Source organism: Myotis brandtii, unplaced genomic scaffold (assembly GCF_000412655.1).
Source record: "Myotis brandtii unplaced genomic scaffold, ASM41265v1 scaffold986, whole genome shotgun sequence".
NCBI classification, from domain to species: domain Eukaryota; kingdom Metazoa; phylum Chordata; class Mammalia; order Chiroptera; family Vespertilionidae; genus Myotis; species Myotis brandtii.
Window position 1 is genome coordinate 1268043 of NW_005372102.1, and position 278 is coordinate 1268320.

Here is a 278-nt window from a genome sequence, read left to right on the forward strand (position 1 = left end):
CTTCTCAGAGTCTGGAGGGTTGCCAGCGCCTCTGTGGCTACAACCCCGACCTGACAGCCCCCCTCGGCAGGGCCCCCTGAGCGGGATCCAGGCCTGCAGCCTCGCAAGCAGCCCCTCGCTGAGATGGGAAGGCAGAGGGGCTCCCCTTTCTCCTCCCCTCTCCCGGGGGCGCTTGGGTCTCATCCGCCCATGCGCCTGCCCTGCGCCCTGGAGGCCAATCCATCCCTGGGTCTCCGGGGGAATGGAACCAGCTTTCTCTGGGGGCCCCCCCCGCCCGC

The 278-nt window shown here is 70.1% G+C and overlaps 1 protein-coding gene across 1 annotated transcript in view; it reads right to left on the minus strand.

Annotated features, from left to right (window-relative positions):
* Positions 1–6: 6 nt before the first annotated feature.
* Positions 7–278, minus strand: part of ADRA2C (adrenoceptor alpha 2C) — a gene marked incomplete at its 5' end in the record, with an annotated part of 10693 nt that continues 10421 nt past the window's right edge. The window contains one exon of the mRNA XM_005886463.2: positions 7–278.